This window comes from Podarcis tiliguerta (genome assembly GCF_965153285.1).
Source record: "Podarcis tiliguerta genome assembly, chromosome: 7".
In the NCBI taxonomy this organism is placed as follows: Eukaryota; Metazoa; Chordata; class Lepidosauria; order Squamata; family Lacertidae; genus Podarcis; species Podarcis tiliguerta.
The window spans coordinates 6,452,499-6,468,909 of NC_139540.1; the positions used below are offsets into that span (position 1 = coordinate 6,452,499).

A 16,411-nucleotide genomic window follows, 5' to 3' on the forward strand; every position below is an offset into this window, starting at 1 on the left:
CTTTGTACATGGAAACACTGCCCTAAATTCCTTTGCTTTCAAGACCAGAACAATGCTACAAAAGACAAATGAATGGAAGGCTGAGATAACATTTGAACCTGGATCCCCTTCATCTCAGGGTCTTAGGCACTAGGTTGACTAGCAGGATCAGGTACCAAAATCACTGCCTGCCGACAACTGGAAAGGCAAAAGCAAAGGAACCCCTGACCATTAGGTCCAGTCGTGACCGACTCTGGGGTTGCGGCGCTCATCTTGCTTTATTGGCCAAGGGAGCTGACGTACAGCTTCCGGGTCATGTGGCCAGCATGACTAAGCCGCTTCTGGCAAACCAGAGCAGTGGACGGAAACGCCGTTTACCTTCCTGCCAGAGTGGTACCTATTTATCTACTTGCACGACGTGCTTTCGAACTGCTAGGTTGGCAGGAGCAGGGACTGAGCAACAGGAGCTCACCCTGTCGCAGGGATTCGGACCGCCAGCCTTCTGATCGGCAAGTCCTAGGCTCTGTGGTTTAACCCACAGCGCCACCCGCGTCCCACATGGGTGCAAAAATGGGTGCCCTACCCTCTTAAACAGTTCCAGGTGGAGGGTATCTTGGACAGCCCTAGAGAGCTGGCATGGTATAGGGGCAAGTTTGTCAGACTAGGACCAGGCAGACCAGGGTCCAAATTCCCCCACCGGCAGAAAGCTCATTGGCTGGCCTTGGGCCAATCGCTGTCCCTGTCTCTCAGCCTAGCATTCTTCACAAAGCTGTTGTGAGTATAAAAAAGAGCAGCGGGTGAACCAAGCACATCACCTTAAGCTCCGTGGAAGAAGGTTGGCATATAAATGTAAGTCTTCTTGGTGGTGGCTGCTCCCAGACTTTGGAACTCCCTCCGTAGAGAAGCCAGACTGGCTCCCTCCTTGCTTTCCATCCACCAGCAGGTCAAGACCTTCTTATTTCAACAGCCTTTTGGCAACTGACTGCTTTCAATGAAAGGGCTGGTATTGTGCTGTTTTTATGGTCATTATCTGTATGTTTCTAATCTTTCTATATCCATCTAGATAAACTTTGTTAAAGTTTAATTGCTTTTTAATGATGGTTTTTTCCTGTTTTTATCTGAATTACCTATATATCTGTCAACCTTTCTACACACACCCCTTGAGGGAAAGTTGTGATTTTTTTTCATTTGTGGGGAAATTATTACTTGTGGGGGGGATTTCTGTCCTTGTTTGATGAGTGCTTGATACTCATTAACAATGATTTATTACTTTTTGTAGGAGAGTCTGGTGCCTCTACAGCCTCACCTCCTGCTGCTGTATGCCACCTTGAGCTCCTTGGAAGAAAGTTGGCATATAAATGCAATTATATATACAGTATACGCACACACACACACACACACACACACACAGAGTATAGGGTTGCCATATTTCAAAAAATATGGACAGAAAAGTTGAACTTTTTTCTTTTTTTGCAAAGTTGTCAAGCTGCTTTCTTTTCTTTCTTTTTTGCTCAAAGTTCTTGAGCTTTTTTGGGGGGGAGCGGCAAAGTTCTTGAGCTTTTATTGCAACCCTTTTCTTGCGAGCAGTTATTCCCCAGGCACTACAGTGGCCAGGCTTTCTTTTCCTCGCCTTCACCCTTAGGAAAATTTGTGATTTCTTTCCCTGTGGGGGTACTGGGTGGGGGGGAGGGCTGGTTATCGCTTATCAAGGATATTCGTGGGTTTGAGCCCCCATGTGGTCCCTTCCAATACTTTATAAGACTTTATTTTATTTTATTTTAGGGGAGCTTCTGCCTCTCCTCCTCCTGCTGCCTTATGTCACCTGGAGCTCGAGAACAAAGGCAGCATAAAAATGTAATCACACATGAACACACATGCTGACATAGAGGGCAGATATTCCTTTCCTCCCTCCTCAGGTATCTTCTTCTTACTTCTTCTTTGGTGATCACTCCTAGCCGAGTAAGATTGTCTTCCATCAACAGAGTTTTAACAATGAGTCCATAAGTGACTGTGAAGGCCAATTCTGGATCCACATGTCCTTCCACAGTGGGGACATTGATTTCCGGGCAGGAGTTGATCACGGTGTGGATTTGCCAAGCGTACCTTCCTCTTAGCATGTTTCTCCCTTGCGTCCTGAGTTCAAGTGTTTTCAAAGCCCAAGGTACCTTTGGTCAAGGCTGTTCTCCAATTGGAGCACTCGCAGGCCAGTGTTTCCCAATTGTTCTTGTTTAGACTACATTTTTAAAGATTTGCCTTGAGACAGTCTTTAAACCTCTTTTGTTGACCGCCAGCATTACGCTTTCCATTTCTAAGTTCGGAATAGAGTAGTTGCTTTGGAAGGCGACAATCAGGCATCTGCACAACATGACCAGTCCAACGAAGTTGACGTTGAAGAATCATCGCTTCAGCATTGGTGATCTTTGCTTCTTCCAGTACACTGGTATTAGTTCGCTCGTCTTCCCAAGTGATGTGTAAAATTTTTTGGAGACACTGTTGATGGAATCTTTCCAGGAGTTGCCGTTTATACAGTGGTACCTCTGGTTACGTACTTAATTCGTTCCGGAGGTCCGTTCTTAACCTGAAACTGTTCTTCACCTGGAGCACCACTTTAGCTAATGGGGCCTCCTGCTGCCGCCGCCGCACGATTTCTGTTCTCATCCTGAAGCAAAGTTCTTAACCCGAAGTACTATTTCTGGGTTAGCGGAGTCTGTAACCTGAAGCGTATGTAACTTGAAGCGTATGTAACCCGAGGTACCACTGTAAATGGTCCGTTTCAGAAGCATACAGTAAAATTGAAGTTACAGGTAGGTAGCTGTGTTGGTCTGCCATAGTAGGGGGGAGAAATCTGAAAAAAAGTGTGCATGCACACGAAAGCTTATAACAATAACAAACTTAGTTGGTCTCTAAGGTGTTACTGGAAGGAATTTTTTTAATTTTTTTTTGAGTAAAATTTAAGTGCAGAGTGTTTTGAGGACCGGGACATTCGCGGGGAAACCAAAACGCTTGTTTACAAAGCTACTGTACTGTCAGGTGTCTATCTACCTGCCGACCTTTCCCCACACACCCCCTGAGGAGAAGTTTCTGATTTCTTCCCCTCAGAGTGCGTGTGTGTGAGTGGGGGATACTTCGGCGTGAGGAGGGGACCGCGCGTTGGGCGGAGGCGCCCCATCCATGCCCTCAGCGCCCCGCGCTCGAGGCGGGGGTGGGGCGGGGCCGCGCGCTCCCGCTCCCTCGCCGCGCAGTCGCTCGCGGCCATGTTGTAGGCGCCGGGAACGAACTGGAGAGGGAAAGGCGAGGGAGAGAGGGAGAGAGAGCGCGCGCGCGCGAGGGCGGGCGCGTGTCTGTATGTGTATATATGTGAGGGCAACGGCGGCGTCGGCGGCGCATCCCATGGTGCAGCGCGCCGGGAGGGAGGGAGGCCGGCTGGCTGAGGGGACGGGCGGAGCGGCCTGGGAAGCGGGAGAAGGAGCAGCTTTCTCCTCCTCCTCCGGCTGAGGGAAGCGACCGGCGGAACGACCCGCGGGGGAAGGGAAGGGAAGGAAGGAAAGAAGAAGAGGGAGGCGGGCGAATGGACGCTCGGCTCTTATGATCGTGGCGCCTCAGGGCTTCGCCGGGTGAGTCTCTCATCCCCCCTCAGCCGTGAGGGGAAGAGGAGGAGGAAAGGCGGGGGCGGCCAGTTTGGAAGGGAGCGTGGATGCGTGTGGGGAGGGAAGAAGCGGTTGTGGGAATGGGGTGACGGTGGGGTGGGGGCTCCGAAAGGCGCGCCCTCCTCTTCTCCTCCCCTCCTGAGGGAAGGCAATGGAATAACATGTAAACAGGGAGTTTTCCATCCCTGAGGGTCTCTTTATGTCACACAGAGAGAGATGAAGGGGAGGGTTGTGGGGCAGGGCTCCGCCAGGGGGTGTGTATGGGGTGGGTGGGTGCAAAGGTGAAGCGGCCGTGGCTTTTTGAATGGGAGCGAGAGTTGTGTGTGTGTGTGTGTGTGTGTGGAGGGTGAAGCGTCCCCTGAGGTGTTGTGATTTGCACGTCAGCCGCTGTGGTTTTTGTGTGTTTCCACTAACAAAAGGGCCCATCCGAGCTCTGCAAACTTCGGGGCTCTTTGATTTCTCTCTCTCTGGAATCGCGCAGGAAAGAGAAACCAAGCCGCTCCCCCCCCCCCCTTTTCTTTCTCTCTCTCTTCCCCACAAAAGCAGGGAAGAGGAAACGAAGCTGCCTAAAAATAATAAACCTTTCCTTTGGGTGATCCACACCCGGCCGCCGCCGCCCCCGCCTCCGTGTTTCGTTCCTGACCCAGCCTTTGCGAAGTGTGGCAGATCCACGGGAGTTCACGAGGAATGCCGTGTAGGCCTTAAGTGCTTCTGGGGCGTGTGAAGGGGGTCGCTTGTGGGGAAAGTAAACGAGAAGGGCGGGGCGGCCCTCCAGTCTGGGATGCATCCGTCTCCGAAACACGCTTATAACCTGTAGCATGGAGAGTTGTGGATCGGCGTGTGCATCTTGAGCAACACGGGGAGTGGTGGTGTGTGTTTGTGTGTGTTTGTGGGAAGTCTACAAGGGAAGTCGCTGAGATTTCTCGTGTGCGCATCTTTTGGCCAAATAGTAAAAAATTCAGGTTGCCTGATCCACAGGGGAAAGGGTAGCCTCCGAAAGGGGGAGTGTATGCGTGCTGCTTGTGTGTTTTGCGGTGGTGGTGGTGTGTTATTCACCCAAGGCAGGTTTCTTTTGAAAGATTTTGAGGAGGAAAAGATCCAAATCCAGTGTAAATACACTGAATCACCCTCTCATCTTCACACTCTCCCCACAGTGAGATGGGCACAGCTGCAAAATAATCTTAACTCATTTCCAGATCATGTGTATATAGTAAAATTAATCCAGAATTTTGTGCGTTGTTCCTCCCAGCCCATGTTTCTCTTTTTCTAACTTTTAAATATATTGCTGGTTTTGCATTTATTTGTTCTAGATTAGTATATTGGCCAGTTCTAACATACAAAGCTAGGGATTTTGTGAACTAGGCAGTTCTGTATTACTTGAAATACTTTTTTTTTTTTTTAACTGAAACTACTTTTCTTCCAGTAGTATAGGCTATAATACCAATGCTGGGCTCTTGTACTGCTGATCTGCAGTTGAATTTCTGGCAATATATGTAGTACCATAATAAAGATATTGGAAGGGAGTTTAAGCTGAAAGCAGAAAGTTTGCCAGTGGAGATTTCAGAGTTCATTGTTCATGATGTACATCCGTACTGCAAGCTTTCCACTCCCCCTCCCCACCCCCACATCTGGAAGTAGTTAGCTTTGATTCTTCCCTCCCCACACTCCTTTCTTAAATGACACCCTCTGTGTATGTTAAATGATAGAATTTATAACTTGTCCGCCATTTAAAGGATCAAGGCCAGCAACCTCTTATTTAATTTGTTCATCCTTTCAACTTTTCTTCATTTGTGCTTTACTGAATGTTGAGGCGAGAATTATTTCTCCTCTCCTTACTGAGTCTATAGCTGAACTGGGAAGTGAACCCAGGTGCCTGAGGTCAATTCTGTTCAGTGTATCATAGTTGCTTTCATTCCAGCTGCAGGGCCTGATATCGCAAGCCTTGGCTTCCCTTTTGCTGACAGTCTCATATGAAGCTAAGTTACAACACTGCTCTTCATTGTGTATAATTGCACTTCTGTGTTATCAATTTGCTGGTTCAGGGTTCTGTGATACAAGCAATGATCTGTGATGCTGTAGTTCTTTATAACTGAGTAGCATTGTGTTTGTGTAGCAGCATCCACCCCACTGTGTAGTCAAGGCAGCTTTGCAGCATTTTGAATCACTAAAATGCATCATTTTTTGTGTGAAAACCAAAGCAGTTATTTAAATGCTTTAAACGGAACATCAGTTAATGTTCAGAGAGGAGATTTGTTCCTCTCCCCAAAAAGTAAAAATGTATTCACTTGGCTTGAAAAGTTCTAAAGGTCTTTATTACTGAGTAGAAGGAGGAATTATGGCATACATGTGGCATTTTCTTAATGCTTTGATTTGACTAACAACTGCACCTGCTGAAATTCACTCTTCACAACTATTACATGTTCAAGAGCCCCTGTTGTTGATTGCATCTGGTCACTGTAGTCCTGTTTCCAGGGGTGATGTAATCATATCCTGTTTTTCAAGTAAATGGCATGGTATTAAGAGCGTGTTCTCATGTAAACGATTTCTAGTTTTTGAGGACGAATCAGAAGAGACATCAAAAGCAACAATTCAGTTTGTAGATTCAACAAGCCTCTTGGTGACAAAGGATGAATCTTTTAATTTGGTTTTGATACTAATATGTGTAAACATTCAAGGAAGTTGGAAATTTCCATAAATATTGTTTCCTCCACTATTGCAAGAATCTCAAAGCATCAGTGTGGGTCTTTCAGAATGGCAGAAGTATTTGGTATGCTGCTGCCTACAGATCGGAGATAATAGGATGTTGCAAATCCTCTCACATCTCTTAAGAACTGTGTATATGCCTTTCATCAAATATAGCAAACAATTTGTAAATTGAGTAATGGCACAGGAAAGTTGCTGATAACTGCCTTCAGAAGTGTGATGTAGTAAGATAGTCACTTCAAGAATCAGCAGTGTTGATTAAAAAAAAAAGATGCTTAAAAGGGAGCTGTTAGAACTGAACATTTGCTGTATGCTTGCCATTGTTCAGTATTCATGTAGCTCTGTTACTAACTTTCTTTAAAAATATAACTAGAAGAGAGAAACTCTCAGGTTTGCTTTTGAAATTGTTTGAGATTTTTGAATGTATTATTATTACCATCATATACATATGAGAGGTAATGAAAATTGGTGTAGGGTATTGGTGAAGAGACATGAACTTACATTCAGGTAGGTAGCCGTGTTTGTCTGATGCAGTCAAAATATATATAAAAAATAAAAAAATTGTCCAGTAGCACCTTAGAGACCAACTAAGTTTGTTCTTGGTATAAGCTTTTGTGCGTATGAACACTTCTTCAGATACACTACCTTCAGATACCATCAGCTATTTGAAGAAGTGTGCATGCACATGAAAGCTTATACAGTGGTACCTTGGGTTAAGTACTTAATTCATTCCAGAGGTCCGTTCTTAACCTGAAGCACCACTTTAGCTAATGGGGCCTCCTGCTGCCGCCACGCCGCCCGAGCCCGATTTCTGTTCTCATCCTGAAGCAAAGTTCTTAACCTGAAGCACTATTTCTGGGTTAGCAGAGTGTGTAACCTGAAGCGTATATAACCCGAGGTACCACTGTACCAAGAACAAACTTAGTTGGTCTCTAAGGTGCTACTGGACAATTTTTTTATATGAACTTACATTGTACTTTGGAAGGCAACATTTGAGTAGGGTTATCCTATGGTTTATTGAACATGGGGTCTCTTGCCCAACCATGGTTTCCTGTGGTGTGAACAAGCTATGCTGAGCCAGGGTCTCATGCTCCTCTTCTTGCATGAGCAAATGGAAAAGATGAGAGGTTTTCAATTTTAAGCAAGCTGTAGTTCCCTGTTAAGGCTGATACCTGCCAATAGTGGTTTGTTTAAACTCTAGTGAGAACCAAACCAGGATCAAACAAAGCTTTCTGTTCCTGGCTTGTTAAATAATTTAATAAGCTGCAGGACAGAGGTTGGATGCACTGTGGATTGCACTGAGATTGTTTAAAATTGGATAACTGAAGTTTCCTATTTTTACCTCCTGGTGTACAAAAGTGTGTGTGTTGGGGAAGCCTGAGGCTAACCACAACTTACTCATGTGGCTCCTGTTATGTCTGAACCATGCAATTGGGTTCAAATATCCACCGGATGCTCTTGTTCTTTCATTATTGTCTAAGCACATCAAAACACCAAAGGATGCACTTCAGTGTAGTCATGTGTATTGTGATGCACATTGGGGCACACACAGACGTGTGTGTGTGTGTGTGTATACAGTGCTTTTTTCTAAAAAATGTTTAGGGGTACTCACATTTTCCTACTCATGTTGAAATACTGCCCCTCAATTAGGCCAAACTTAGATTCACAAAATGTTTAAGGGTATATTTACCCCTGTGTACCCCCAGAAAAAAGCATTGTGTGTATGTATATATATGAGCACACACATGCTCATGGGGTCTGTACTGGTGGTCACTGACCAGGAAAGAGATCTTTGGGTTGTTGTGGACAGCACAGTGACAATCTTGACCCAGTGTGCAACATCTGTGAAAAAGGTGAATGCCATGGTAGGGATAATTGGGAAAAGGACTGAAAATAAAACTTGCCATATAAATCTGTGGTGTGACTGTGTGCAATTGAGATTTCCTCACCTCAAAGATATTGTAGAGCTTGAAAATGTTCACAAAAGGGCAACCAAAATGATCAAAGGAATGGGGCAACCCCCCTGTGTGGAAAGATTGCAGCATTTGAGGGTTTTTAGTTTTGCGGAATGAGAGAATACATGATAAAGTTGTACTGTATAAAATTGTGCACGGTGTTGAAAAAGTTGATAGAGAAAAGCTCCCCCCCCCCCCCATAATGTTAGAACTTGGTGCCATCCAGTGAAGCTGGATGTTGGGCTGACGTACAAAAGAAACTACTACTTCACACAGCATGTAGTTAGTGATAGCTTTAAAATAGGATTGTGAGGAGACTGCTGATGCATTTTGGACTTAACATGGGCATTTGCTGCTATGAGAACAGGTTGCAATGTTGTTAGATGGAGGAGCAAGTGTGTGAGCCTAAAAAGCTGTTCCTGATGTCCCAGAGTTGTGTGTGTATTGTGGGGGAAGTATTGTCTGAACATGTGCTATGTGGGCTTAGGCAAACCACGGTTCCTTTGCTCTTAACTGAAATAAGGAACATTTTAGAGGGTGGTTGTGAGAATTTCTGAGCTAATGTATGAGGAAGCTTAAACAGTTAAAACATATTCTAAAATGCTGATTATTCTTATATGCATAAATAAAAAAGTATTCTGTTCTTACTACATTCCTGTGAAGAACTTGATAACAGTTACTTTTTTCAGCAGAAACATGCTCCAATCTGTTGAGGTGGGCTCAATTTCTCTAAAGTCATTTTTCCGATATCTGTCTGAGCGAGTAAGAAAAAGGCTTCTCTTCGGAATTTTCTTCTTTTTTGTGGTGTCTGCCATTCCCCCTTTCCACCCCACATGCTCCATAATAATAATAGGTCTGAAGATTGTGGAGGGTGCAAAATGATGGTTAGGCTGCCAACACATTTGATGATGCTGTCATTTGCAATGGCATCACATTAAACCTAAGGGAAAAGAAGCTTTGCTGCCATTGCTTATGATGAGCCCCTCAAGCCTGAGAAAATACTGAAAAATGTCTCTTTCTCATAGAGAAATTTGGTGAAATGGTGCTCACTGTCCTTTGTTTCTGTACTCACAGATTGAGTGGAGAATTTCAAAAGGCCATTTGCACTACTCTAATTGGAAGCATATTTGTGTTTTCTTTCTGGTGGGCAACTCACATATTGAAGTTTTTCACAATTTTGAAGCATTTCTATTCCTGTTTCCTTATTTCTTTCTAGACTGGTTTCTAGTTTCAAAGTCTATATCTGTTAAACTGACTATTTCTTGTTATGTTAAATTTCACAATCATAAAGTGAAATTTGATCTTGCCGTAGAAACTCCGTGGAGAATCATTCAGGGTTTTTTGGTGCTTTTTTTGGGTATTTGAATAGCTTCCCATCCTTTCACTGGTGCAAGGAACAGACTAGTTTAGTCAGCAAAAATCCTTAAGACAAGTGGCTTTGAAAAGACCAGAGCTAAAGATCTTGCCTTGCTTCTCTTTTCTGTATAATGTTGTACTTGGACAACTCTTGTAAGTTTTCACTTTCCAGGAATGAGGAGTTGTCTTTTGCATTGGCAACAGAAAAAAAGATAGGAACACATCAATCTTCCTAGCTAGGCAATAACTGCCTTCTCTGTTCGTTGGTTAAGGGGAGGAGCAGGGGATGTTGTCCCAGATTTCAGTCCTGTCAGTTCAAATATTAAGCTGAAAGGTTGGGTTGAACTGATACAAGCTGTTGTAGGGGGAAGAAGCAAGCCACTACCTGCCAGCTTTCTCTTCATTTTGGGGAACCTTTTGTTTTGATCCTCTGGATTGCAATCAAGGCAAGAAGAGTCTCAGTGCCCTGCTCCCCTTTGCTTTTGACAGATTCTAGAAATTCCTGCTCCCCCCCCCCAAAGAATGGGGCATTGCAGGGGGTTGGACTAGATAACTCTGGGGGTCCCTTCCAACTCCACAATTCTACGAGGCTGTGATTCTATGATTGCTCTGTAGGTAGAGGTATGATGCTAATCCTTTTGGTCTGGTTTGTTCACTTTAGTCATCTTTGGTTTATGTGTGCTGTTCAGTGTGTGTTTTTCCCCTTCTGATTTTGCTATACTGTTCTGGACTTTGGTGTTTGATGCTGGTGTGGCATGCCATACGGATGGACAGCGTTTTTTTCCTTCCAAGTATATGATTTATCCTTGCACCTCCTCTTGGCCTCTGGGATCGGTCAGCTGATCAGGCTGCCTAAATGGCATGCAGCAAAGGAGACTAGTGTTCAAAATTCTGTGATTTAGCTTTCTGGCTAATTGGAACTTTCTTCAGGTGATTTGGGCATTTAAGTGTGCTTCCAGGTAGGCACATAATATTGTAAGGGTTAGCTCAGATGAGTTATCAGCAACAGGTTCCCCCCTTCCACTTGCTGGCTTTCCTCTGGAAAATGAATATCTGAATTAAATGTTGGTAATTTTGATAGCAACAATATTGTGAGCACACAGTGAGAAATTCGCATGTGTCAGGGGTTCAGGAGCAGAGTCACAGGAGAGGGAGGAAACGGAGAGCGAGGGGGAGGAGTCTGAAGGAAATGTCAGCGACGACAGTAGTCCGAGGTCTCTGAGTCTCTCCAGTGACTCGGAGGATTCACAGAAAGGGGCCCCCATGGTCAGGGCAAGGGGAGTGCCCAGGGGGACACCTCGGGAAGAAGGGGCCAGAGGAGACTCAGAGAGTAGCAGTTGGAAATCAGGGCCCGCGTCCCCCCCAGAGGGCAGTAGGGGGGAGGAGTCCCAGGCATCGGGATCAGGTGGAGCGCTGCCAGCGGGAGAACATGAGGCAGGATTGACCACACCTCCGTCGGGGAGTGAGGAAACGGTCATCAGGAAAGTTAAACGCGCGCGCGCGCCAAGTTCAAATGTACAGGAGGGAGGCACAGTGGGCAGCCCGGGAAGAGAGCCAGGTCCTAAAGCCCGCAGAAGAGAGCGGGAGGAGTCAGGGGGGTCGTCATCGTCAGCCTCAGAGGAATCCAGGGAGACAGGGGCCCCGGAGGGCAACAGGACCCAGAGGAGAAAGAAGAGGTGGAGTAAAGCTAGAGTCTTAAACTGGTGTACAGGGGGCGGGGACTCAGAGGGAGCTTCGCCGGTCTAAAGTTTAGACGTAGGGATGGAGCGCTGCGGCGTGGAAATGGAAACTGTACTTCAATAAAGACTTTTGTACATAAATACCAGCCAGCGTTGGTCCTCTGTGAGCTGGGACCAGGAGCCAGCCTTGACAGCATGCATGAGGAGTCCCTATTCAACAATAAACTTCCATTGATAAGCACCCATATTCAAAACATATTATACTTTCCCTCTGCAATTTCAGAATTTGGACTCAAGCTTTTCTGATTTGGGGGCCATGTTGATTTCCCATGTAATTTGATGACAAACTAGCACATAATTTGGTGTAGAATTAATTGTAACCACCAATACTATTTTTCTAGAAAAAGAGGTGCCAGAACTCACCGTGAACACCTCCCGCCAAGTGCTCTGCTCACACTTCTAATAAGCTGGCAGACCAGAAAGGGGGGGGGGGCACAGGGCTGCTGTGATGGTCCATGATGGCAACTGGTTTCTTCCACTGAGGCACCCAGAGGAGCCTTGCACACCTTGCCTGGCAACCCAGAGCAGCAGAGGAGTGGCCCAGGGAGTGTATGGATGGGTGAGTGGTCTCTGAGCCAGGGTGGAGAGACACAATTTTTGCACCCCCCCTGGGCCTGCATCACTGGCAGGGGCAATTCTAGCCAACCTCTAGGTATGCCCCTGATTAATATACAAAGTCCTGAGCAACTTCAGAGACACAGTACCTTGAATACTACCTGAGCTCTTGTTCCAAGCTATGGAAATAGGCTGTGAGCCACAGGATAGAGGCCTGATGCTTGAATGAATGAATACGTACTGCTGATCACATATCCTTAAACTATTGTGATGGGTATGCATAATAAAAGCAGTGAGTAGTGGATGTTGATTCCATGGGTTAACCTCTTCTGCTGTGATGCTCATGGGGCAAGTGCTACCTCAGCCAGATCTATTTCAGAGAATTTATTTAATATCCCACCTTTTTGTCTGACAATAGGCTTCCAAGGCAGCTGACAATAAGCTTTTTTAAAAAAAAAATATTGTTGTGACTTACGAAAGGCTTTGGAATGACAGGAAGGTCATTCCCATGAGGCCTTGCTGCTTTGTGGTTCATCATCTGTCCTGCAGATTTATGAGGTTAAAGTATTATAATTCCATATAATCTATTCTATGTTACTTGTAGAAGTGGGGTATAAGTGTGATAAACAAGCATGAACACTAAGTGATTTATAGTTACCAGTAACCTCTCAGGATGTCTTGTCAGATCCTGTGAATCTTAAGAAAAGGGAAGTTGATAACACACAACATCTCTGCAAGTGAACTTGTTAAACTTATCCAGAACAAAACTTAGTCAATAAGAAATGTAGTGGCTTCCTTATCTAGCAATTTGCCCATGACTGAAGTCACTTTCACTTGGGTCCTTTGAGTACTGTTTCCTCTAATCCCTGAAAGATAACGCCCACATGATAACATCCCTAAGAGATCCCCAGAGGGTGAGGCAGCGTGACTTCCTGAGAAAGGGTAAGGGCTGGTGTCAACCTTCTAAGAAAGATTATGAATGGAAATGGGTGAATTGCTTATGTGATGTTTTTAAAGCCTCAGGACCATATGTGCATTTTACCTTTCTGGTGTCAGTAATACATGAAGTTATGAACTGTAATTTTGGTAGAAATTTAGCTGAGGTTTGGCATGGACTATTACAGTGGCATATTTGTAACTTATTTTAAAGAGTCTGAGCTCTTGAGATTGGGTGATAAATGCTTTTAAACATGCACGACTCAGTCCAGTAAAGTAGGCCCAATATGAGGACCCTATGTTATGAAATGTAAGGCTGTTGATTTATCTGAAACCACTGTTTTAGTGCCTTGCTACCTTTTTATTATTTAGCTTAACTCTGGAGGATGGATGGGGCAGAAAAAAAGATGTGTTTTTTTACCGTCTCCTGATATTTAATTATTTTTATGGTCTCTAGAAAGACCTTTGTTTTCCCAATTGAGAGTTGTGGAATATTTTAAAACTGTGAATATTGTCTGTGTTCAAGCTGGGGCTTGTGCATTTGAATGCTTTTCTTGAATTGAGCTAATGTAGCATATGTTGCACAGTTCTTACATAACTAGAATTCGCTTAGACGTCCAAGGGTTACATTCGGCTTTCCCCCGCCCCTCTGTCCTTCCAACCAGTTTTCGCTTTTAAGAGCTGAAACAGCCTCATCATTGCTAGATGAACTGACTTAAGCCAGCCACTGCATGTGGAACTGTTTTCTCCCAGTGAACATAGGGAGGGAGGTTGTTTGTGAGGAGGTTTGGTTTATATGCAAATTGAGAGTGGGGAGGGAAGTGGGCCACAAGTGGGAGTTCCTGGGAAGTTAGGATTGTGTGTGTTTGTGTGAGACAGAGAGAGAGATAGGAAGAAGGGAGATGACATGAGTATATGGCATTGGGATTTAGAGTGTGTGAAACTTTGGGAAGAATCATAGGAAAAGACAGGGGACACCATAGTATATCTGTCTGAAAATGTGCATATTTCCCCTCTAATTCTATTGTGTATTCTACTTGCAGTCTGCTCAGTTTCTTTCCACATACAAATTGACTCTTGGTAATTTCCTAGTGAATTTTGCTGCCTTGTATCTTATATTTTAGGTTAAGTGTTGTGTTTAGCAAATAATACAGTACTGCAAATTGCTTGTATGTGTTGCATTAGAAATTGAAATAGGCAATAAGCCTGAAGCCCTGGTCTCACTCAGCTTTGATGTTGAACAAAGAGTAGTTTTTATTGGTTCAGTCCCTGCAGTTGCCCTACCATTCTTGATAACTAGCAAAAGGAAATGAGAGGATATTATAACGAGGACTGCCACAGCAAATGTTAACGAGGGTCTTTTTAATTAACTGCACATCATGATAATTTTAGGAAGAGGTTTCTGAACAGCTAGAGGGCATGGTTAGGCACGAGGCCAGAAGTAACCGAGGTCAATACTGGAAACATAACTGAAAGTGATGAGTCATAAGGCATTTTTTGTGGGTAGTGAAAGTTAGGTACTTGGGAAGTGTGAGCAGATAGCAAGAATAACAAACACAAGGCTGCAATAGATTTTGGGTCCTAACAGATCTCAGGCATTCAAAATGTTCCATTAAGCTCCATGAAGTCAGAGTTTTACAGTCAACCAGTGGTCAAAATAATTACTGGTCTTCCCTAGAAATCTTGACTGCAATCAGTCCAGAAATTAATGTTATTTAAATCTCTTAATACACCTCTCCCCTCTCCCCCTTTTGGCAAAGTATTGTTGTGCCCTGTCACCTGCAAGTACTTTTCATGCTTGGGAGCCTTAAAGCCTTATGTGGTTTGGTGTATTGCACTGCTTGGGGGGCTGTTGTGTCAAAAACAAAGCATTATATTGGGGCATATGTGTGTTTTCTCATTTACTTAACACAGTTGATGAGGGGTTTTCTAAGCTGTGGTATGTAAATGGCTTTGAACACCCTAAAGTGATATATATAAATGCTAAATATGAAATAGTATTTTCTCACAATTTCCTATCCCCTCTATCTTTCTTTTTACTGTTCTGTAGTAAAGCAGACTACAATTTCATCATTATTGGCTAATGTAAGGCTGGAATGCTAATAGAGCATGCCTTAGTGTGGCCTCCCTGCCATAAACAAAAATCTTTGCCATATACTGGATTTTAATTAACTGTCTAGTACTGAAGGACTCCTGGATACAAATGAACTCTCTACTGATTCTTTCTAGGATAAGAAGTAGCAAAAAGTATAGCAGATGCTTAGATGTACAGTGGAACCTCGGGTTACAGACGCTTCAGGTTACAGACCGCTAACCCAGAAATAGTACCTCGGGTTAAGAACTTTGCTTCAGGATGAGAACAGAAATCGCACGGCGGCAGCGCAACAGCCCCATTAGGTAAAGTGGTACCTCAGGTTAAGAACAGTTTCATGTTAAGAACAGACCTCCAGAACGAATTAAATTCTTAACCAGAGGTACCACTGTATAAGAAATGGCTTTTCAGTACTTGTGTGCTAAATGTGATGCAGTGGAACCTCGTGTTACGTACTGCCCCCTTTGAACGCTGTGGGTTACGAGCTCAGCTAACCCAGAAGTAGATGCTCCCGGTTTTTACCTTTGCCCCGGGATATGCGCGGAAGTCGCTCACCAGCAGCACGGGAGCAGTGGGAGGTGCCATTAGCGAAAGCACGCCTCATGTTACAAGCAGTTTCAGGTTGAGAACGGACCTCCGGAATGAATTAAATTAGTAATTGGAGGTACCACTGTAATGATGTTTAAGTTAGAAGCAAATTCTTACTGAACATTGAAAAGGAGTAGGAGGAAGGTATTTCTCTGGAAATACCTCAGAGGTGGCATTTACACAGTGTTAGAAACTGAGATATAAGAGCTAGGAGCCAAATGGAACCTTCAAATTAGGTTTCAGTTGCCACAATATGCCTAGAAGCATTTTTTTTACATGATTTCACAGCAAATGAAGACAAGATGGGCCATTTAGCTGAAGATGGAATAAATACTGTGCACGAAAGACAAGTTCTTTTAAAATGAAGAAGCAGTCAAGTGGAAAAAGCAGTCTAGAAGAGATGTGACTGCAGTTTCATTCTAGCAGAAGTTAAAAACTGAACCTCTTTTACTCAGAGTGGGTAGTTTGCCAAAACCTGCATCTTTAAAAAAAATGTGAATAACTTTGCTTAGAGAATTTATTTGGTTCTATTCACAGTTTTTTGTATTTGGAGGGTTGTAACCAGCCATAGCAAAACAGGTTGTACAGAGAGCACAGTTGGTCTTAAGTTTAGGCATGTTTAGGACAGTCACAACCAGTGAACATGGCTGAGTTAGGTTTTGAACCTGGGTCTCCCAGGTCCTAGTTCTACAGACACTAACCACTACACCACACTGACTATCACTAACTATCACTGAGGCAAGCTTTTTCTTTCCGTTTACAATGTCACAGCTTCTGTGATAGGTGGAGCTGCCAGTGAGGGACATTGTCTAAATCTGTCCATTCATGCCTACATAACATGATTATTTTCAAAGTTCTAAT

The 16,411-nt window shown here is 44.2% G+C and overlaps 1 protein-coding gene across 16 annotated transcripts in view; it reads left to right on the plus strand.

The window, feature by feature from the left end:
* Positions 1-3,228: 3,228 nt before the first annotated feature.
* The window catches only part of PTK2 (protein tyrosine kinase 2), a gene marked incomplete at its 3' end in the record, with an annotated part of 189,825 nt that continues 176,642 nt past the window's right edge, over positions 3,229-16,411 (plus strand). For 12 of the 16 annotated variants that reach the window (XM_083450473.1, XM_083450448.1, XM_083450462.1 and 9 more), the window contains exon 1: positions 3,365-3,593. Of the gene's footprint in view, positions 3,594-16,411 lie in introns of all 16 variants that reach the window. The other 4 variants (XM_083450474.1, XM_083450445.1, XM_083450459.1 and 1 more) reach the window with 3 other exon arrangements.